Here is a 22,678-nt window from a genome sequence, read left to right on the forward strand (position 1 = left end):
TATGAAAAATCTGCACTTTAGGAAACAGGGAACTTTTTTAAAAAATGACCCTATTTCCTTGGTTATAAAATTCTGTTTCTGATACCTAAGATCAAGTTGACACAATCATTTCAAAAACATGAATATAGGGAATATTTCTGATTTGAGTTGACCTGGCGAGTTTGGACACTAGATCTGTCATATACAAACCATTTCAGTCCAATACAGTGATTCCTGATAAAAGATAAGGCCGCGCAACCCACAGCATGGAAATGAGTGTCAGGTTAAGGGTGAAGGTTGCAGTCATATCTCTGCTCCTCTCCAAAAAAAAAGAAGAAAGAAAGGAAGAAAGAAAGAAAGAAAGAAAGAGAAAAAGAAAGAAAAAGAAGAAACAGAAAAAGAAAAGAAAAAGGAAGAAAAAGAAAAAGACAAAGAAAAGAAAAAGAAAAAGAAAGAAAAAGAAAAAGAAAAGAAAAAGAAAGAAAAAGAAAGAAAAAGAAAAAGAAAAAGAAAAAGAGACCCCAGATCAGGAATAGAAGAAACTAGAAGTTTACAAAGCTCTGTCTCCAGCCAGGAATGAGAGTACCATGGGAAATCAAAGTGGGCTTAGTTTCTATACTCCTCAACCTACATGCCAAGCAGCATTACTGAAAGGTCTAAAACCACTCATAATAAGAAATGCAACTTTGGCCCCTGGTTTTGGCCCAGAGGAAACAGTTAAGTGATGGTTGCTTTGATACGTGATCATTAGATGCATTCAGGTGAGTTCCAATGAAAAGCAAATTTAATATATAAATGTGAATTTAGGATATAAATCAAGAGGGTGTTGGCAAATCTATAGAGACAAAAAATAGATTAATGGTTGCAAGGGGATGGGTGGAGGTAAGGACAGGCAAAGGATGTGAGGTTTCTTTTTTGTGGTGTTGGAAAGATCTGAAGTTGCACAGCTCTGTGACTATCCTCAAAAGCCCTGGATTATACACTTAAAAATTTTTTTTCAATGTTTATTTATTTTTGAGAGAGAGATAGAGCATGAGTGGGGGAGGGGCAGACAGAGAGGGAGACAGAGAATCCGAAGCAGCTCCAGGGTCTGAGCTGTCAGCACAGAGCCTGATGTGGGGCGCGAACTCACGATCCATGAGATCATGACCTGAGCTGAAGTCGGATGCTCAACCAACTGAGCCACCCAGGCGCCCCTGGATTATACACTTTAAATGGATGAGTTATATGGTTTGTGAATTGTATCTCAATGAAACTTTTTTAACAAGCAAAGAAAAAAGTGAAAAAGAAATTTATTTTACAAACCCTTACCCCTACCATGAAGATATACAACCTTGGTAAGCATTTTGGTGTGTAAGCCTTTTGGAATTTTTTCTCATGCTATGAGCACTGCTTAGTAACCTGTCTTTTTAAACTTAACAATATAATTTGAATATTTTTATGCCAGTGTACATTTCCATTATCATTAAATGGCTGCATAAGACTCCACTTACTTATGTATGCCTATATTTGCCTAGCCAATATCTTATGATTAAATATTTAGATTGTTTCCTCTTCTTTTCTTTACTATTAACTTAGTTCTTTGGACCTAAAAAAGATTAACAAGGAGAATCTCTGATAAACAGACTGACGAACCCGTAACATTGTCAGTGGCACAAGCAGAAAAGTTGACGTTCTCTTCCTTTCAATGCAGCTCTCACATATGCACATGTCTCTATAATACTAAACATTTAACTGTGTTCCAGGCATGGTGCGGAGAATTCTACAAATCACAGTAATTGTCTGTCCTTAGTTCAAGCCTAAATTACCACTTCATAGACAATTTTTTTTTTAATGTTTATTTGCTTTTGAGAGAAAGAGAGAGAGACAGAGCTCAAGCAGGGGAGGGGCAGAGGGAGAGGGAGACATAGAATCTGAAGCAGGCTCCAGGCCCCAAGGTGTCAGCACAGAGCCCGATGGAGGGCTCGAACTCATGAACTGTGAGATCGTGACCTGAGCCAAAGTTGGACACTTAATCAACTGAGCCACCCAGGCTCCCCCACAGGCAATAATTCTAATTCATTTTAGGTAACAATTCAGGATAATAGTACATCATAAACCAGACGGTAGCTCATTTTCTAAGGCATATTTTGCTATCACAGTCTACACCATAGAATCCAAGAATGTTAGTGACCACAGATCATCTTTGAACCCATCATTATATTGTAGATGTGAGCCTTCAGGCGGAAAGCTTTTCCCACATGACTAAGTCTCTAACAGAGCTGAGATTTGAACCTAACTCTGTGAGTCCGGGGCGTTTCCACCACATCACATTGGCATCCCACAGCTAATTCCTGCTCTGGGTTACCTCTCCTACCACTGCCTGCCTCTGGAACCCCTCTCACCGTCAACTGGTGGTGTGAGAGTAGAAGCTGGATCTGAAACAAAATTCTCTTTTTTCCACTGCTAATTATAGTTACGAATTGGGAGAGTGCTATCTGCTAATGCAGTTAACACTAAGATGTGAATGATAATAGGTTTAAACCTCCAGGAAACATGTGAATTTTAGGAGAAGTCACCAATGATAATTAATACTTCTTGCATATTTGTAGCCATGGGCCACTTACAAAGCACTTTGCTATTAAACTGAATCATAGTAGGATATTTATTGTACAGATGGACTAATCTGAGGCTCAGGGGCAAGTCTTCCTTTTTCTGGACAGAAATAGCAGGTGGCAAAACTGGAGCAGACACCAGATCTTCCCTCACTTAACCCAAAGCTCTTTCCACTAACAAAATATCCTAATGGATGCGTGGGATGCCTATCAGGGCATTTTTGGGTGGTCTACACTTTCCCTTCCTCCAACAAGAATAGGAATCAACCACCTGGCTCTTTACTTCAGAAAAGTGTTTCCCCCCACTGCTAACCTGAAAAATCTGGGACCTGTGGACTGCTGTCTTGCAGAATAAGATGACAGACCATTTCTCTATCTCAGCAGGACTAGAGTGGTCTTTATAAAGTTCGCCAATGAGCGTACCAGGCATTGCTAACTTTATGCTTATTTAAAACTCAGTTTTAGTGGAGGCCAGGTTGAAAGAGTCAAGGAAAATGGGTATGAAATGTTAAGAAGAGATAGATTTTGTATTTCTTTAAAAAAAAAATTTATGCCCAGGGAAGCAAGAGTCCCTAAGCCTCTCTGCATTCTTCCCCACGACCCCGGCCGCCACTTACTGCCCGCATGAGGATCACGCCCTTTCCATCACGGGGAATCATCCGCCCTGACACGTCCTGGGCTCTGCTTCTCCTTCCAGCCTTTCAGCACCAAATATTGGACACACATTCCTTGAGAGGCTGCCGGCTGCTGCCCCGTGCGACAAACGGCCGCGCATTTTAGATGCACAGCACAGTCCACCACGAGTGGCGGAACGGGTTATCACAGATCAAATTCCTGCGGCAGTCACTTCCTCTCCTTATCGGGGAATCGGGGCTTTTTATGAGAGATGGGCTGGATGGAAGCCCTTGCAGTGCACCAGCAGTCCTAATAAGCGTGACTTCTCGGCAGTGCGGTCTGGGAGGGAGCCTTCAGCTGTGCTAACAGTGGATGCTTCCAGAGAGGGAGACCTGGCCAGCCTGGGGCCATCGGTTCTGCACTCACCCACAAAAGCCAACTGAATGCTTGTGTTTGCCAGAGCCCAATGGGCACAGTGGAGATGACATTGAGGCCTGGTTCTTGCCCTGCAGGAAGGTGGGTGAACAGTGTGATAAATGTAGAGTGCCCTGGGGATCCTAGACCCCCTGACTGTAAGGGGATCTGGAGATTATCAGGTTTTTCTCACAAGAAGATGGGCACTCAGCGGTTAAGACTCTGTCTCCTGGCCTACTTGAATGGGTTGTGCAGTCAAGATTAGAACCCAGAGCCCAATCTGGCTAAGCACACGTCCTACCTTCGCCGCAAACAGCAGTGGAGGCCAAGTCTGAAGGACAAATCATAGAGAGAGATTCTCACAGGGTCTTTATTCACAAATTGCTTTTTATCATTTCTGGTTCAGGTCATCACAGCTTGTGGAGGCTGTCTTTTGAACAAAGCTTATCTTCTTGGTAACACTTTTTGGTGTAAAATTGTCAGGGTGTCATTCTCAGATTTATTCCCTTCAACTCCAAGCCAATTCAAGCAGTCTCCATTACAAACATTCAAATAATACAGTGCTAAAGAAGAAGAACTCTCCTCTCCTTTATGTTGCAAAAAATAAATAAGTGTGTTCTTTCTAGTGTCTTTCCTTCCCTTCCTGAACAATTTCTTCCTACATCCATTAGGTGCGGCCCAGCAAAGTAGGCCTCCATGCCAGGGAGCATGGAGAGAGGAGGGAAGCTTGGTAGCCCAGAGCAGGGATCCTGGGTCTGAGTGGGGTGAGGGGGGCATCCCACTGGGGAAGGAGTGGTGGCTATGGGGAAACAATCAAATAAGCAAATATATTAAAAATAACCAGAGCCAGGTCCCTCACGGTCAGAGAAGGGAGTTACAAATATGGAAAGTAAGAAACTAAAATGAAATCTGTGGTTAAATTTAAACTGGAGGTATTGTTATGAACTACAGTTTTCCACAGATGTTGATACAGATATGAATAATATATGGTTGATATGGATGATATATAAATTATCAGCATCTATAGAAATAAAATGGACAGATTTACATCTCTATATCTCCATCTAATTCTAACTATGTATGAATATTTCTAACTATGTGTATACATACATATACTCCCCAGCTCTCACCACTGAGAAGACCTGAGAGCAGAGGCACTGAAATAACAATGAGCACATCTAGACGTCAGATCGGGGCTTCTGAATACCTCCTCCAATAAAAGGAACCAGTATCCCTTGAAGAAATGGCTCCAGGACTAGACCAGAGAAATGACAAGATGAGCCATCTCAAAAGACAAAAATCGGTGCTCAAGGAATGATGGGACACCTAAGAGGAAATAGAAGCCAGTGTGAGGCACTCCCTCTGGCCAAACTGGGGAGAGTTTGAGCATCAAATAAGTAACAATTGTGATGGATTTCAACCCATTGAATAAAATAGGAAAACAGAGTCCATACAGTAGAAAGAAAGAAAGAAAGAAAGAAAGAAAGAAAGAAAGAAAGAAAGAGAGGGAAGAAGGAAGGAAGGAAGGAAGGGAGGAAGGAAGGAAGAAGGAAGGAAGGGAGGGAGGAAGGAAAGGAGAGAGGGAGGGAAGGAGAGAGGGAGAGAATATTCGATGAGAAATGGAATATTTACATAGTTCCCAAGAATCTCTCGAAGGAATCCTCATTAAGTATAAAGAGGAAAAAGAGTAACCATGGTGGAAAAGCTTGACAGAGGCCACCTTAATCGGAGATCACAGTGAGCATGGTCACTGATGGGTGCAGCAGGAAGAAAAGAGCATCACTTCAGTGATGCTCCTACCAGTGAGGTATACTATGAAAGTAACCATAAGGAGACATCAAATAATTGCAAATGGAGGGATGCTCTACAAAATAATTGGCCTATAACCTTCAAGCATGTCAAGGTCATTAAAGTGAAGGAAATACGAATTGTTCCAAACTACAGAAAACTTAAAGAGACATGACAACTAAACGCAATTTGTAATTCTGAACTGGGTCCTTTTTCTATAAAGAACCTAAGTTTGACAGTTGGCAAAAAGCGTTTGAGGGCTTAGGGTTAGGATAATAATGTGCCAATGTTCATTTCCCGATTTTGATGGTTATATTGCATTTATGTGTAGGAAATACAAATAAGGTTTTGCGGGTAATGGGCATCAGAGTGGTAATTTACACTCAAATTGGTCAGGAAAATAAAGTGCTATTTTCTCTGCTTGCAACTTTAGTATAGCTCTTCTATTATGTGAAAATAGAAATAAGTTATAAATAAATAACATGGAACTGGTACTCACCTGTGGACAAATGTAGGCAATGCTCTGCCTATTGTCCTGTATTTACATTGGCATTTGAACACCATTGTTCCCAACAAGTGAGACCATCAAAATGGGATGTTAATTCATTTGATCAATCTTGTGGTATTACTTTGGACAATGAAAACCCCTAAGTGGTAAGGGTTATAGCATTTACCTTTTTAACAAACATATGAGAGGGAAGAACATTTGAGCAGCCAGTATTCACTTTTTAAAATTAGACCTCTCAACCAAAGATAACTAGCTGTGGTTCTCATTTTTGTCTCAACACAGGTGAATAAATCTGAGTAGACCTCTTGGTCGGGATATAATGATCAACATGGGAACAGAGTGGAGCTCTGTTGGCTCCCTGAGAATGTTTTTCTCTATGGCAGATGACATTGAAAATCTGTGCTCTGTGTGTGTGTGTGTGCACTTAGGGTCATTGTAGAGGAAAACAGGGGTGGTGGGGAGGCCCTGTAGTGGCAGGCACTCAATGTCTTCCAGCTCTGACATTCTAAAATTCTCAAATCTCTTTTTGGTTGTACAGGATCTGAATTCGCATGTACATGGTACAGGGTAGCTCTCAGACTCGATTTCTGAGTTTTATAACAGGGTATTATAATTTAAAAATTTTCCAAGTGTTTATCTATTTATGAAAGAGAGACAGAGTGTGAGCGGGGACGGGCAGAGAGAGAGGTAGACACAGTATCTGAAGCAGGCTCCAGGCTCCGAGCTGTCAGCGCAGAGCCTGACGTGGGGCTCAAATTCACGAACCGCAAGATCATGACCTGAGCCAGAGTCAGACGTCTAACCGACTGAGCCACCCAGGCGCCCCGGTATTGTAATTTTATGATACTAAATTCTAGAATACAACTGTATACAGTGGGTGATAGAATCAGCTATGGAATCAGATTTCAAGCAAGCTATAAAAATTTTCAGAGTCTCAGTTTCCCCATCTTCAAATTAATAATAATAAGACTCACTTCACATAGCTGGTGTAAGAATTAAATGAGATAATATATGGCAAGAGGTTAACGTGGGATTGTATCCATAAGGCAACATTCAATAAATTGTCACAGTTATTATTATTTGGCTTGAAAGGAAGCATAGAAATAATAGCCATGTGGCCTTCAATAAGTCACATGACCTCTCTAGCTCTCATTTTCAACATGAACATGTATTTAATGTTATTGAAAGCTATTGTCCTATCCCAATGGAACAGCCTAAACCAATAGCTTTAGTAGCTTGGGGTGGAGGGTGCCACGCAGTGGTCTGTTTCCACCACCACTCTGTCTTCCTGGGTTAGTTCCTCAGAGGGAAGGAAACGTGATTGCTAAGTGAGGCAGATGACACATATTGATCTTCTAACTGAATGGACCTGGGCCAAGAGGTGTGAACCAGAGGTGCAGTCCAGGACCTCTTCAACCATATATTTGAGTCCTTATTTTGGGTCATTGAAGCAGTTTGCTGAGGGATGTCATGGCAAGTCAGAAACACGATGCCTTCTGAGTTTTTATCCATCACAAACAACAGCCCTATGGTCCCCTACATGGGCAGGTTCTTTTCTCCTGCGGTCAGGACAGTAACAGCTGTCCAGCGTGTGCCCTCTAGTGTTTATGGATGGCCCATAGATCCCCTAGGAACAGCTTTAGGGATGTCACTGAAGCTATATGAGAAGATGGGGGAATAGAGTTGGATCACATAAATGTTGTATATTGGAGTCTTAGGGGGCAAATATATAACACCACTGTTTCCTAGTTCAGATATGAGAGTTAGACACAGGACCGGATATATAGAGATTAAAATATCATCTTTTCATATTAAAAGCTGGGTTGGTTTAGATGTTTTCCCACAAGACTTCTTAGTATTTTACCAACCAACTTGCTGTCACCACCGGTCACCACAGGCCAGCTCCACAGGGCCTATTCCTGGGACTTACCCACACAGCTGAGTACAGGGGATGCCAGTTCCCTGTAGACAAACAGATCCTGACAGGAGCCTGGAAAGAGTGAGCTGCCTATGCCAGCCCATCTCCCTCGTAACAATCAGATAAGATACATCTCTAGGGAAGAGGCTGGAGGATGGGGAAAAGCTGGGAGTGTCTCTACTATATTGCTTCCCTGCTGAAGAATGGAAGAAATGGCTGCCCCTCTGTGCAAACCTGAGGAGTTGAGTCAGTGCATCCTCCTGCCACCATGCTGCAGGAATAAACAACCCCAAAAAGCTGAAAACAAAAGTGTGTTTCTTGTTCATAATGTATGTCCGTCATATGTCACCTGCCTATCTACTTGTCATCTTCACTCTGGGATTCAGAGAGACAGAGAAGCCTCTGTTTGAAATTCACTATTGCTTGTGGCGGAAGGAAGGGGAATGTGGTGGAACGAATCTGGCTCTTGAAACTTCCACGTGGGATTCCCACTTGCATGCAGGGGCCAAAACGAGTCATTTGGGCAAGTCTGACGTCAATGCGGCAGGGAGAGAAAATGCTTCCCTCCATTCCCCGGAAGGGCAGTCAAAATTTGGAACAATAATAATACTCTTATACTATCCTTACACTGAGATAAGGGGAGATCTGGCTGGGTGAGCACAAGATGACATCGATAAATTCTTCTGTGATGAAGAGGCTGGAACAGTCCTATGGGGCCAGATGGTCTACCCTGGAAGTGTATCTGTTAGCCTGCGGATTGCTTCCCTTGACAATTAGTCTGAAGGTCACAGGCAATGGACTGATAATTGTGAAGGACCGTGAGCAGCACTTGCTAAACCGGGACGCAAACTAGGGACAAAGGTTGGATATTGAGTAATGTGGAAATCCTGGGGATAAAAGAAAGGGGTGGAGGAATATCACACTAACAAGGAGTTGCCATGTGTGGCTAGGCAAGAGATAAGATGGACTTTCTTTATAGGAACAGTCATGGGAGAGTATTGAATGTTGGGTGGATACCTTGGATCTAAGATATGAAGGACAGATATCTCTGGACCATGGATATGGGCAAGGCATGCAGCCATTGTCTGGGATGCCTGAGGTGGTCCTTGACCTTGAGCAGGGACACAGGTGGAGCTGCACTGGCCACAGCTGCCAAAAGTCTCCATAGGCCACACCCAGTGGTTTGAATGGACAGCACTGTCTATGCAGGGAAGTGACCTGACCCAGGAGAAACACTTGGGTTTGGGTTTCCAGCCCTAATAGTTCCAAACCTCTTTGTCCTTCTCCAGGAGCCAGACGATTCCCCGATTAACTCAACAAATCATCTAGGACCTGCCACTGCCAGGCCACAGAGAAAACTGGATCCCAAAAGAGAGAGGGGAAAAGGCTTTTTCAATCTCTTTGTTTTATTCCACTTACCTAGGGTACTTGCTAAATGATGCCAAGATTTTGAATACAGGGCTGATGGTCCTGCACCCATTCTCCTGCTGTTGCTTTGGATTTGAGTTTCCATTTATTTTGTATTCCTTTCAGACACTGTGGAGAAGGGAAATCTGAAATTTGCAGTTGGATGCAGTGGAAAGAGCGATAGGCTTGATGTGGGTGGATGTGGGTTCTGCATGATACCGTACTGGCTGCATAGCCTCGAGAAGCCGTTTTGTTCACTTCTCTCGGCTTCATTTTTCGTCTCTAAAATGGGGAAATGTCACAGCTGTTGCCTATTCCAAGGGAAATAACAGAAGTGAAATGTTTGTAAGGTAAACAGACTATAAGATATCCTGTGCAGATAATTCTAACCTCATTCCATCCAGGGCACTCATTTTCCTCTGAGTCTCTTACCAGGCATCTGAAGATGGGACTGAGCTACACCTTCTTTGTTCCTACACCCACCTTGTGGCTGCTTTGTAAATGGCATTCTCCATTTAAGGGATGAGAAGGAGGAAGAAAGAAGAAAATGACAAAATTTATAGCAGGAAAGTATATCATTCTCTCCAAATTAGTTAATCAGTCAATGCATTGCTAATCCAAAGGTCTTGATAACTTGATTCCAGATTCATGTGGAAGACTGAATAGGAAAGAACAGCCAAGACAAATCTGAAAAATAGCTATAAAGCTAAGGGGAAAAATAAATTAGAAAGACGTAGTTCTAAAACCTGCGGTACAGTCACAAGAGCAAGCAAATAGATCAATGTAGCACAGTGAAGAGTCTGGAAGCATATCTGCATATATAGGAATTTGGCATGCAGGAGGGATACAATTTCAAATCGGTGGGGAGAGAATTTAATATACGGAATTGGAACAACTGACTGTCCATTAAAACCTAAGTCACACGTTCATAAAACTAAATCCTAAATGAATTATAGATCAAAACTCACAAAAGTGCTGGTATTGACGAAAAATATTTTAGGGGAAGGAAAGTCTTTTAAAGAAAACAAATTTTTCAAATGCAAAACTAAGCCTTATACTAAACAATTGATAAAGTTGATTACATCAGAATAAAAGACCATAAACAAAGTTAAAAAGATAAGTGAAATTTAATAGAAGAATTTTGCAACACAGGAATAGCATATCAAGAAACTCTTACAAATTAATTTTTAAAAGGCCCAATTGAAGAGAGCTAAGGATATTTTTTTTAAGTGTAAGCAATTTACAGAAGAAAAGTAAATGGCCCATATAATTTTTAAAAGACCCAATTGAAGAGAGCTAAGTATATATTTTTAAAGTGTAAGCGATTCACAGAAGGAAAGTAAATGGCCCATAAACTTACGAAAAGATGTAAATATTCACTGATAATCAGAGAAATGCGAAGTAAAACAATTGTGTCATTTTTACCAACATGACTGGCAAAAACTGAAAATATTGTCTGTAACTGTCAGGGGGAAGCTGGAAATTGGCATTCTCATTCTCTGCTGGTGACTCAGGGAATTATTCAGTAAATTATGTTCTATCTATATGATGCCCAGATGCAAAGGATAAAATAGATCTCAGTGTGTGACATAATACAATGTCTAGACATACCGAGTGAAAAACACATTGAGGGGGCGCCTGGGTGGCTCAGTCGGTTAAGCGTCTGACTTCGGCTCAGGTCACGATCTCGTGGTCCATGAGTTCGAGCCCCGCATCAGGCTCTGGGCTGATGGCTCAGAGCCTGGAGCCTGCTTCCGATTCTGTGTCTCCCTCTCTCTCTGCCCCTCCCCCGTTCATGCTCTGTCTCTCTCTGTCTCAAAAATAAATAAACGTTAAAAAAAATTAAAAAAAAAAACACATTGAAATGAAATACATACAGCACGATACTATTTATGTGAAACGTAGAAACACACTACAGATTTTCCATGTATGTATGCACATACAAACAACGTCCACCAAGCAAACTATGGCAGTCACCTTCGGAAAGGAGATTGGAACTGAGGTGCTGGTCAAAAGAGACTTTAGGCTTAACTTACATGTTTTAACAGGCTGCGTTGTTTGTGCAATTAGAGACTTAGTTAAAGATAAAAATGATTACTGTGACAGATGGTGTGTTTCCAAAGATGGCTACAACCATAACTCCATTTCCCCTCTCTCTTGGCAGTGTGACCTTGCCTCCCCCATCAGCTTCCAAATGTAGAGCCAACATCCAACACCAGGCTCAATGGCATCCAAGCTAAGCTTGTAACCATCACCTAACCCTGCTTGATTAGTCAACCCTCACAAAACCCTACAAGGTAATGCTGCCGGTATCCCCATTTTACAGAGGAGCAAGCTGAAGCTCATTTCAGGAATCAGAGAGAGCAAGCAACCAGGAAAAAAAGAAACAGGAAAAAAAATCATATGGAAAAATATTCAATCATCTCATCAATCATCAAGGAAATAAAAGCAAAGCAAAGTTTTTGTTGTCACACTTATTAACCCATAAAACTAAAAAAAAATGATAATATTTATTACTATGAGATTTGTATACACAAACATAGGTGGAAATGCAAATCAACACAATACTTTGGGAAACAATTTGGCCATGTGCATCAAGAATCATAATGTGTTTTGGGGTGCATGGGTGGCTCAGTTAGTTGGGCATCCGACTCTTGATTTACATTCAGGTCATGATCTCATGGTGCATGGAGCTTGCTTAAGATTCCCTCTCTCCCTCTTCCTCTGACCCTTCCCCACTCACGCTGTTGCTAAAAAAAAAAAAAAAAAAATTTAAATCATAATGTGTTTCAACTAATAGATTTCGATCTACTTCTGGGAGTTTATCTTATGGAAATTATACAAAGAAATAAAAACGTTTTCACACAAAGATGTTCTTTGTATTATCATGCATGTAATTAGGGGAAAAAAGTCCTCTTTGTCTTGGATTTGTGTATTTCCCCCTTCTTTGTTAACTGCTTTGAATGATTAATTAAAATATATAACTATAAAAATTCAGGACACACATTTTTTTTTTACAAAAGTTGGGTTTTTTTTTTAATAGAAATGATGTTAATAGTTGAATGCCCATAAGAAAATACCAGGGGGGATTACACGAGAATAATCAAACTTTATGAGAGTGTTAGGGTCCATTTTCTTTTCTTTTATTTAAAAAAGTATTGTTAATGTTTATTTATTTTTGAGAGAAAGAGAGACAGAGCACAAGCAGGAGAGGGGCAGAGAGAGAGGGAGACACAGAATCTGAAACAGGTTCCAGGCTCTGAGCTGTCAGCAAAGAGCCTGAGGCAGGGCTTGAGCTCAGAAGGGTGAGACCATGACCTAGGCCAAAGTCAGACGCTTAACTGATTAAGCCACCCAGGCGCCCTGTGTCCATTTTATTTTCAAGAAGCTTAGTAATGTTGTCATCCTGCTTAAAAATTTATTTTTAAAAGGACAAAATTGTGTGGATGTTGCTTTTCTGTCTACCAGTCTCTCTTCCTAGATCACAGCTTATGCCTGAGAGAGTCCACACCAGGATATCTGTCCCTACAGTCCAAAGCATAATGGGTTTCTCCCTGCCCCCTATGGTAAAATGATGACAGCAGGACAGTAGGTGCCCAGGCCCATCCGGGAGTTCAGGGCCCTGCCCCTGGGCCCATGATGGGGAGTCGGGCCTGGAACGTCCACGGTCTTGCTGCATGAGTCTGGCATTCTTCATCATCCAGGCCTGTCTGCTGGCGGCTGAGGTCCTTGACAGTTGGTTAATCTGCAGTGCGGTTTAAAGCCAAAGTCTGCAATTGAATTATTCTGTTATCTAGATTGAGGATTAACACCTCTACTGATTTGATGTAGAAAATGGCTCAGAAATCCCCCTTGACAGTCTCTCTCTTTATCAAGAAACCACTCCGATCTCACCCACTTAGCAATTCACAGTGTCTATATTAACCGAAATTAGGTAGGTCCCAATCTGCCCACTCTGTCCAACCCTAGGACAAGGTAGTAATAACATACACCTGCCACCTCTCCACCCCCTACCAGGGCCTGGAATGACTCTGACCTGAAGTTCATAAAACCCAGACCCTTTCATAACCCTTGCTACCAGGAGATAACAAGCCTCCACACGGCACTCTTACCAGCCTTCCAGCTCATTCTCCCAGGAGAGCTGAAAAGGATTTTTTTAAAGATCCTCTGGTGGCTTCCCATTGCACAGATAACAGAAACCACCCCTGGCCCAGCCTCCAATGGCTGACCGGCCTGGCCCCTGGGGCCTCCCCGGCAGACATTTCCACTTGTCCCTGCCTCTGCTGGGACAATCTTCCCTCTCCTCCAGAGTGACCAGGAAGCCCTGGTTTGCCTGGCACTTTCCTTTTACCACTGAGGAAACCTCTCAGTCTCTTGCAAACCAAAATGGTTAATCAGGCTGCTTCCCCCCTCTCCCCACACTAACCCACACTCCTAACCGGCCATGCTCATGCTTCAGCAGGTCTTAGACCTAATGCCACTTCTCCGAGAGGCCAGATCCCTCCCTACCACACTCCCTGCATCTAAATTGGGTCCTCATTGTGATTCTCTCTCCAGACACTCTTTTCTTTTGCTTGAGGGCACTTATGCTAATCATTCACAGTCATTTATTGAAGGTCTTCTAGGTGCTATGCACTATGTTATGGGCTAGGGATAAAGTAGTAAATATGCAGAAAGTCCCTCACTTCATGGACCTTACTTACATCCGAGTAGAAGAACCGGGTCTAATTACATAGGTAAGATGACATGGTATGTTAGGGTGTGATCAGTATGACAGAGAAAAGTAAAGCAGAGAAAGGGACAGAGGGTGTGAGGAGTGGAGTCTGCAGTTTTAAACAGGGTGCCCAGGGGAGGCTGACTAAGGTTACATCTTGATCCTAAAAGATGAGGGGGGCAAAGCAATGATCCCTGGGGGAAATATTCCAAGCAGACGGAACAGAACATGCAAAGCCCTGAGCAATGAACAACAAAGAAGCTAGAGTTACTGGAGCAGAGTGGTGAGAGGAGAAGAAGGAGGTACAGTCAGAGAGATAATGGAGGTCTGACCCTGTAGGGCCTGGTAGGTCCCTATAACTCGTGTGGTTTTTGCACTGAGGGAGACAGGAAGCTATAGCTAGGTTTCGGTGAGAGGAAGAACATGATCTGCCTTAGGATTTAATAGGGGCACTCTGGCAGACACCTGATAGAAGGCTTTCAAACTATTCTGGTGACAGATGGGGGTGAATTAAACAAGAGTAGTAATAAGAGAGTTGAATTTGTCTAACCCTGTATTGTGAAGGTAGAGGTGGAAAGGTTTCCTGATAGATTGGATATGGGTGGGAAAGAAAGAAGAGTCCAGAAGATTCCAGTGGCATTGACTTTGGTGAGCAGATGGTGCTTCCATTTACTGAGATGAGTGGGAAGGGCTGTGGGCTGTAGACTGGTTGAGAACAACTGGAGCATGTTGATCTTTAGATAATTCGATATCGGGGAGAGAATTAGATAAATGAGGCTACAGGTCAAGAGAAAGATGGAGTTGTCAAAATATAGATTATATTTAAGGCCATAACACAGTAGATGGAGTCATTAAATGAGCTAAATGTAGACAGAAAAAAGAAATGTCCAAAGACTAAGGTCCAGGATGCATCCACATTTTGAGGTTGGAGAAATGAAAGGGAGAAGGAATGGCCACTGTGGTGGGGAAAATGTTGTCCTGGAGACCCCCTGAGGGAAGGGAGGGGGCTCCATGGAGTCAAGTGTTGCTGCTTTGTCCAATAAGAGAAGAGCTAAGAATTAACCCACAGTCATTAGACTTGTTCAAGGAAGTTTCAGTGGAGTGTTTGGGGTTAAGCCTGATGGGAGTGGGCTCAAGGGGAGTAGGGAAGAGATAGTATGGATGTTTTTTTCAAGGAATTTTGCTCTAAATGGAAAGAGAGAAAAGGAGCAGTATTTGGAGGAGAAAATGCTGTCAGGAGAGGAATTTCTTTTCTGTTTTATTTCTGTCATTTATTTCGTTCAAATGTGGGAGACACAGCAGCGTGTGTTTCTGCTTATGGGAAGAATACAGAACAGAAGCAAATATGGATGACGCCGGAAGAGAAGTTGATGAGATAGAGACATGCGTAAATGGGAGGGAAGAAACGGGACCTAAATCAGAAGCGGAGGTGGGCCTTACGTGGGACGTGCAGAGTGAGTCCTTACGACTAGGAAAGAAGCTCGAGTGTCCTCGCCACACACACACACACAAGGTGGTGGATGAGCGGACCCGGAGGTGGGAGCATATGGAAATCCTTTCCAGATCGCTTCCATATTCTTAATGAATAAGGAGCAAGGTTTGTTAGCCAGTGTCCAATATGGAAAACAGGAAACATTCTCAAGCAGAGAGAAGTTTAATGCAAAAAACTGGAAATGCTGAAGAAGTGGTCCCTGTAAGGGGACTGTTGGTTTGCTGGTGAAGTCACTGCCAACGCTGAGCAGCAGTCACCCTCTCCATCGGATCCAGCAATGCTGATTGCCTGGGGCCTGCACCTGTGAGCAGCTGCTATTGCAGGAGCCCAAACTGGGATGACCTCTCCCCTCCTCCTGCCTTGCAACCTAGGGTCAATGCCTCCTCTTGGCAGAGGCTAACAGCAAAGCAGCTAGAGAAGGTCTGGGAGACGTAGTTTTGAAACTTCCTGCCTGCTGCAATCCAGGAAAGATCTTGGAAGACCACGAATGGAGTTAAGTACTACCAACCACACAAGATCATCATCCGAGAGTGAGGATGAGGGAGAGATATTGGACATTTAAGGAGAGAGACAAGGGCATGCGGTAGTTGTCTAGCAGAGAGAAGGCATGGCTGGGCCTAAGGAATACAACGCAATTGCTTGCCAGTTTTAAGGGCACACTAGAGGTCAGTGAGCAAGCTTTTAAAACTAGAACACTTAGTGTATCCTCCTCCAGCTCTGTGTCCTACTCAGTGGAGTAGGCAAAGATGTGGTTTAATCAAGAGGTTCACTGCAACAAGAGTAGGGCAAGGGAATTGAGGGTGTATTTAAGGTAGCAATTAGAATACCTGGCTGGAGAATTTAAGCTGAGTAAGGGAGGACATGAAGACACAGGGAGGGTCAGAGAGTGGACATGTTTATGTACTAAGTTCCTATCTCTTCCATTGCCTACCACCCAGTAAGAATAAATATCCTTTGGATAAATAGCCAAGGGGATAAATGGATGAATGTGTCCAATCCTATGGCCCCTTCTAGAGTGTCAACTCTGTGAAATCACAGACCATGTCTGGCTTGTTCATTTCTGTGTCCTCAATATGGTCATAGCGCCTAGCACATTGTAGGTATTCAAATGTACTTGTTAAAATGAAATGAACCATTTTGAAAGGCAAGAAAATGAAACTCGGCAAGCAGAAGCAGATTATGTCATAAAATATATGGGCAAGCTGTATAGGACCCATAGACTCCAGCAGGGGAGGAGGGGACCAATGGAGGCCTGGTAGTAATCAGCATAAGCAAGTCAAGTGCCAAAATCAAGTTCAGGGTAAGCACACCTTACAATTCCCAATCCGTTTAAACTAAAGGAATGAACAGAAAGATGGCAGCACCAGAATAGGCAGGGGTCACCTTTGTGCAAAACTGTGTTAGTGGCAAGGATGAAATGGATGAAGTGTGATCTAAAGCCCAGGCTCAGGGTTTTGGAATTTGGAGTTGGTGCAAAAAAGCCAATTCTTTCTCCCACTGACTGCCCCAACTCTAGACCAACTCTAGCCAAGCAGGAGTATTGTCAACCGATCTGTCTTCCAGCACAGAGAGAGCCAAGTCCAGCCCAGGTGAGTTGAACGTGCCAAGAGGTGGGGGAGAACTGAGGTGGGGTGCCACAAGCACGTGCCCATTCATTCAGCCTGGGAAGGTCTAGCCCTGGACAAATTTGTGAATTTGGCAATGTTGCCTCATGAACTTCTAGAATCTTGGCTCCAGGCTTCCACCCAAGTTTTTTATCTGGTCTCCTTAATGTGAGATTAAGTCCGCCAACACTTCCTCACATATCCTTCAAAACTGCTTGTAGTCAGAATAAATTCGAAATTCATGTGAAGTTAAACACCTCATTTCCCCGGTTGACAGCAAGCTTTTGGGGGGCAAAGACTTCACCTTATTCACCTTTATTCACCCTGCCCCAACTCGCATTGTGTCTCTCTCTGTCTCAAAAAAAAGAAAAATTAAAAAGAATTTTCAATAAAAAATAAAATTAAAATAAAAATTAACTTTGTAGAAGATGCTATCAACTGCCTATCAAGATAGGGTGCACTGGTGATCCTGACTGCCAATTTACCTGAAGTGAATTTCAGGAAGAAGTGGGAGCAATCAAGCAATTGCAAGTTGGGTGGATGTGGGGAGAGGTAAGTAGCTCAGGGTAGATATAAGATGTAGCAAGATAATGTTTGCTAGAAGGTTGTATCTGCTCAAGAAATAGAGGCTCAAAGGTGCCTGCTTTGGAGAAAATATTTGAGTCTGGGGTCCAGGGAGAACAAAAGAAAGGGCAGAGGCAATATCCAGGGAAACTGAGGCAGACAGGGAAGAAATAACACGAGCAGAGGGAGGCCTTGGCAGTCAGTGTCCTGGAAAGGCAGATCCTGGATTCCAGGATGTATGAAGGGATGCTCTCCTCCTCATAACAGGCCTGTGGGAGAGGGTCCCAAATTCTTGCTTTACAGATGGGAAACTGAAGCTCATGGAGGCAGCTGAGGACATCGAAGGCTGCTCCATGGCAGACAGGTGATGACCACCAGTGTCCCTGCCCCCGACCACCATCTTCCAGGCTCACCAGTCCTGCAGCGCTGGACAGGACCACGGGCCCCAGGGGCAGCAGAGCTCTGTGTGCATTACCAGTCCTGAGGCTCGCCCTTCGCTGGGGAGCACAGGACCACACTCTGTCCGGTGCCCTATGTCACAGTCTAAAGAACAGCTATGTGCCAGCACTAATGGTGAGTGGGAGTCCACTAATATTGTGACTGAGTGAATGACATGGATCTGCTATGTTGCTTTAAGGACGTCTGGGCGGCTAAGCTGTTTAGCAAGATGGCCTGTGTCCTGGCCGAGATGGACCAAGCTTCCTTCCCAACTTTGACTGACAAGGCTCTGGACCACCAGGTAAGGGAGACCAGTTCACTGTGGCCCCCTCCTTGTTTGGTACTTTCAACTCTGCCTCCAGACCTGCTAGGATGATGCTGGACACATAAGGAGATCTCAGTTTATAAATACATACACACATATTATCTTTGGTTGAAAATAAGCCCAGGACTGCTGAAGCTGTCTTCCTCCTAGTCTCTTACATGACAAGGGTAGTCAAACAAATTAAACATCAACAGAAAGTCCTTGGCAAGTCATTGAAATCTGCCATCATTTGCTTAAGTAACCTGGCCAGCATATTTGGACAACACTAATGTCCATGGCAGGAGGGTCACTGATTCTTGAGAAAAAAAAATGCACTTCAGGGAACATAAAAAAATATTAATATATATATATACATATATATATATATATACGCAAATATATGGTAGAATTGTTTTGTCATTTCTAAAAAGGTGGTTTTGAAGTATTTAAGTTTACCTAAAAAAATAATTATCGAATTTTTAAAGACAGAAACTATTCCACTCACCTGTTTATAGCAAGTAAAAACATAATATAGATGCAAAAACAATTTGAAAGCATTCTGTGTGGTCATTAGAGATGAGAAAAGCATTGAAGGCTGGAAAAGTTGAGAAATTAAAGGTAACAGGTATAGGAGTCTCTAGGATATGCAGGCTCACGCTCAGATTTTTTTTTTCCTAGAGTAAGGTTGCCACCTTGTGGCCATATAGGATATGGCTGCTACAGACAGGACAAGGGCAAGTTTGAGTTCCTGCCAACTTTTATAGATTCAATCCTCTGGATACACTGGAATGTGTTCTCTCTTCCTCCTTGCTGTACCACTTCTACATACGGTCTTACCGTTTTGAAATGCCACTTATTCCAGGTTTTAAAGCATTAGCCATGCACCTGTGGCCTGACCTACACTGTATTCACTGCTCAGCCAAGTCAAGAACTTAGCCCAGTATGGAATGCCTTTCAAGGACATGGGCCAAGTGGTCCCCACCTACTTTATCCAACAGCAGGAAGAAAGTGTGTTAATAATTTGACTAGAAACCCAAGACTATTGGAGAGACCAAAAAATGCAAATTTTAGGTCACTGGCAAATTCTAATGAGCATTTTCTGGTCTATTTCATTTCTTTGCTACTCGGTATAAAAGTAATGTGGCTTGGGATAAATTTCTCTCTGGTGGCAGAGATAACTTCCTGATACCAGAGCTCATTGAGAACAAGAGGCAAGGTTATCTTAGCTTTCCCAGAAGGTCAAGGACAGCCCTCTCATTTGTGGGATTTGACAGTTGGTGGATACCCTCCCCTGACCCAAAGCTTCATCACCATCCCACCATTAGAAGCCCATTGCCTTGGGGTTTGGGGTCCTCCTCTTTCTCATGCTGCCCAGAGATTGGAAGGCAGGACCCTAATAGTAGATTTCACTGGGAAAGGAACATCTCAGTGGCCAGCATCCCTGCTGGGAAGACGGTGGGAGATCAGTGGTGACTGGCTTGGAAAGCTATGGGATAGGACTTCAAAATCTGCCTGCCATTCCAGATACAGTCAGTATTCCATTAGGCTGCTGCCAGTCACTTACATCTTAGTATAAATTAACCTAATGAACAAAGCTTCTTCATAACGGAAGGGTCCAACAGAACAGGGAGAACTGGTGGGGCTGAGGTGGGGGAAGGGGTCAAGGAGGGTGATTACATGTCAGTAAAAGAAATAGAAATAGAAATAGAAATAGAAACAGACATACAAATACAAATACAAATACAAATACAAATACAAAGAATGGTGTGAGGCCATTTACTGCAACACAAGGGCAGTTCTTCCAGGTTAGGCCCACAGTCTCTTGACAGTAGAGCTGTTCTGATCACCTCATCAGATTTAGGTGCAACTCAAAACATATCCATTCTACCTTGGGGTCTTAAAGCAATTAAATGATCTTTTTTATAACATGCTTCTCTTTCTCTTTAAAGGTACTGCACTGGAAACTGACCCTGGTTCCTGTTTTGTAATCCCACTTCTGTCCTTTATGGGACTCTCCATCTGTGGTGAGGTACTTGGGCTCTGAACCTCCAGGAGGGCTGCGGAGAGGATGACCTCCCTGGACGGGGCGACCAGCCTGGAACCAGCGCTCAGGGCCCCAGTCCGGCCTCTGCTGATGGGAAACTGCTCTCTTCAGTCCTCTACCTTTTCCTTTCGACCCCAGATCCAGCTTTGTAATCGGGAGAATTGGGTATGCTTTCTCCGTCCAGGTTAGAACAATAAAGTTTCTTGCCTTACTGGGCCATCCAGTGTATGAGCGCCCCCGACCTGCACTCCTTTCTCTGGACTTACCAGCCTTCTCAAATGCATGCAGTCCATGGCGGTGCATGCCAACGCAGTGTGAAGAAGGAGGTGCTGCTCTGAGAACGCCTCCTTTCTAAGGGCCTCTCTCCAGGATGTCCCTTGAGGAGTCCCTCAAGAATTCAGAAAGACAGAGCACAACACAAACTTAAGCCATTAGGTCTGGGACCACATCTCTGTCTCCGGTGCCAATATTCTGCATAAGCCTATTCACTGTCGTGGCCCAGCTGTAACCATGAAAGCCCCTGAGAGAGATCCAAGTGAAATGAGGCCTCCCAGATCTCCTCTTTGGAACTGGTCTAACCCCCTCAGTGGCAGCCCCCTGGTATTTCTCTCTGTTACCAATGAAAAAGGGACCTGATCTCTTAGCACTGGTTCTTTAACTGCCCATTCCTACAGCTGGAGAGACAGAGACAGCCCCACCCAACACAGAACACCCCCGGCTCCTTTCACCCCAGAAGCAAGAATAAGTGAGGAAGGAGTATTGGGGATACAGACAGATGTCCATGGAAGGTCGTGTTGGAGTTTGGAGGACTTTACGTAGGGTGGGGCTGGGAGGGGTGGGGTGGGGATATGTGTGCATGGAGAGAAGAGTCTAGGTGGTCCCAGCATCGATCTGCAGGTGACAGAGCTGAGCACCAGGTCTCAGAGTCGTGATGTGGTGTGGCCACCTACAGTCATGAACTGGCAAGGCCAGAGATACACCTCTAATTGGGCTTACACAGGGTCTGGAGGAGCAGACCCTGGAGGAGCAGGTTCAGAGGCTCTGAACCTGTGGATTCGGTCACGCACAGCTTGTCAAGGGTAAGGAAGGTGGGGATATGTGCATAAACACAGGGCAAAACCATCACATGTGACAGGCCAAGGCTTGGTCAACGACAGGCCCTAACTGGATCTCAAAGCAGGGCCTGGGCTCTCACAGCTCTGTCCTGAGAAACAGCAAGCACAGTCCTCCAGACCTGACAAGGCTTGTCAAGGTGGCTTTTGGTCCTTTGGGTTACAAGCTCAATTTTTATCTTATGAAGAATCGTCCATGCAATGCACCAAGATTAAGTCCTTAAGGATTTGGCACTGGGGTGGAGAGGTGCAAAATTCAAAAATTCCATGCATTGGGGCTTACAAATGACAAACATTTATACCTCACAATTCTGAAGGTAGGGAATTCCAACATCAAGGCACCAGCAGATTGGGTGTCAGGAGAACTCTTTCTACAGACAAACGTTCAGTCTACAGCCCCCATCATGCTGATGACCACTGTCAGTGTTGGTCCTTGAGGCCATCCAATCTAGCACTCAATGAAATTTACCATATCGGAATCTCAAGCCAGCGCCCCTGCCCAAACATATTCCATGTTTATGAAGGCCACCAGCCTTCTGTCTTCAATACGATCACACTGCCATTAGTAACAGACGGTGTCCTCCACTTGTGACGGAAGGACCCTATCTTCTTGCCAAGTCCATTGTACTAATCTCAGAGCCTCCCCGGCAGTGCCTAAGAAGTGACTAAGACTTGTACCATTGATCTTCCAAGTGGGAAAATCTATTTTCTTTCCTTTCCCTCTCGCCCCCCTTAGGGCGCTTGTTGTCACTGATCTCTGAGAACAGGGAGAAGGGGACTGGGAATCCGCAGCCCCCAGTGCCCTCAGCTGAGTTGCCTCCCTGCCTGCTGTATGGACCACCATGCCTTCCCCTGATTGGGGAGCCGCTAGGGGTCAGAGGAGCAGAAATCGGGAGAGGGCGTTGAAACCATTGATGTGCATGGTTCACGCTGCTGCACCACGTGCCTAGTTTCTTGGAGAAACTGTAGTGAAAAAGGCTTTTATTCTGTCACTTCTGTGGTTTCTACTTCAAGCCCCACCCACCACCCTGAAGCCCCTAGCATGATCCCACAGGGGACCACCGGGGACAAATCTGAGCATGAGACCTCATGATGTGACTGGCCTCCTGCAAACAGGCACGGGGAGGGATCACCAGAAGTCTTCTGCCAGGACTAAATCCCAGCTGGGACCACACAAAATGCT

General features: G+C 43.9%; 1 pseudogene; it reads left to right on the forward strand.

Annotated features, from left to right (window-relative positions):
* Nucleotides 1-15,282: 15,282 nt before the first annotated feature.
* On the forward strand, nt 15,283-20,628 carry LOC106967753 (uncharacterized; annotated as a pseudogene).
* The last annotated feature ends 2,050 nt before the right edge of the window (nt 20,629-22,678 follow it).

Source organism: Acinonyx jubatus, chromosome A3 (genome assembly GCF_027475565.1).
Source record: "Acinonyx jubatus isolate Ajub_Pintada_27869175 chromosome A3, VMU_Ajub_asm_v1.0, whole genome shotgun sequence".
Taxonomy (NCBI): Eukaryota; Metazoa; Chordata; class Mammalia; order Carnivora; family Felidae; genus Acinonyx; species Acinonyx jubatus.